We start from the raw sequence: 1,435 nt of genomic DNA, 5'->3' as shown, positions 1-1,435 counted from the left end.
CCCATTGCACCCCCTCCCCCTTCCCCTCCCACCGCGCCCCCCACCCCTTCCCCCTTTACTCCTCTTTTTTACGCCCTATCTCACTTTCTTTCGTCCTCTTTCGCTCTCTTTGTTGGTAATTTCTCACTCGCCTGCTGAAAGTGACCGATGATCAGTCAGGGTCGTAATCTTGACAATGTTAATATGTGGGAGGGTCAGGGTCGTCGGAGGTGAATTGTCCATTTTAATTTTAATAGTTTTTTATACTCTCGCCTGCTGAAAGTGTCCGATGGTCATTTAGGTCTAGGTATTTACCGCGTCGACGAAGAAGATGTCTATTAACCATCTAGGTAATAGCCGTCGAGGAATTAAGCGTCTAGATGTTTGCCGTCGAGGAAGTGGGTGTCGAGGTGTCCGCCGTCGAGGAAGTTGGAGTCTAGGTGATCGCCGTCGAGGAAATGAGTGTCTAGATGTTCGCCGTCGAGGAAATGGGTGTCGAAGTATTCGCCGTCGAGGAAATGGGTCTCTAAGTGTTTACCGTTGAGAAAGTGGGTGTGTAGGTGTTCGCCGTCGAAGAAATGAGTGTCTAGGTGTTCGCCGTCGAGGAAATGGTTGTGTAGGTGTTCGCCGTCGAGGAAGTGGGTGTCTAGCTGTTGTCTACATGTACGCCGTTGAGGAAGTTGGAGTCTAGATGTTCGCCGTCGAGGAAATAGGCATCTAGCTGTTCGCCGTTCAAGAAGTGGGTGTCTAGGTGTTGTCTACATGTACGCCTTCGAGGAAGTTGGAGTCCAGGTGTTTGCCGTCGAGGAAATAGGCATCTAGCTGTTCGCCGTCGAAGAAGTGGGTGTCTAGATGTTGTCTACATGTTCGCCGTCGAGGAAGTTGATGTCTAGGTGTTCGCCGTCGAGGAAATGTGTGTTTAAGTGTTCGCCATCGAGGAAATGGGTGTCTAGGTATTCGCCGTCGAAGAAATGGATGTTTAGGTGTTTACCGCTGAGAAAGGGGGCGTTTAGGTGTTCGCTGTCGAAGAAGTGTGTATATAGGTGCTGTCTACGTGTTCGCCGTCGAGGAAGTTGGTGTCTAGGTGTTGTCTACATGTACGCCTTCGAGGAAGTTGGAGTCCAGGTGTTCGCCGTCGAGGAAATAGGCATCTAGCTATTCGCCGTCGAAGAAGTAGGTGTCTAGGTGTTGTCTACATGTTCGCCTTCGAGGAAATTGGTGTCTAGGTGTTCGCCGTCGAGGAAATGATGTTAATGTGAGATGAGTGACTGCTAAATCGCCGTATCCGCAGTCGCATTACAGTGCGCATAAATCGACGTGTTGCACTGTATCTTAAAAGGATAGGCCTCAAAGCATGATCCGTTAAAATCTAGGTCATTGTATGAATATACTAAGATATGAATATATTAAGAAAAGTAAAGAATGGGTCCTTCCATCGTCCATTCTCGTGAAAACG

This window comes from Trachymyrmex cornetzi, unplaced genomic scaffold (assembly GCF_001594075.2).
Source record: "Trachymyrmex cornetzi isolate Tcor2-1 unplaced genomic scaffold, Tcor1.1 scaffold2070, whole genome shotgun sequence".
Lineage (NCBI taxonomy): Eukaryota > Metazoa > Arthropoda > Insecta > Hymenoptera > Formicidae > Trachymyrmex > Trachymyrmex cornetzi.
Note: the sequence above shows the minus strand (reverse complement) of the source record.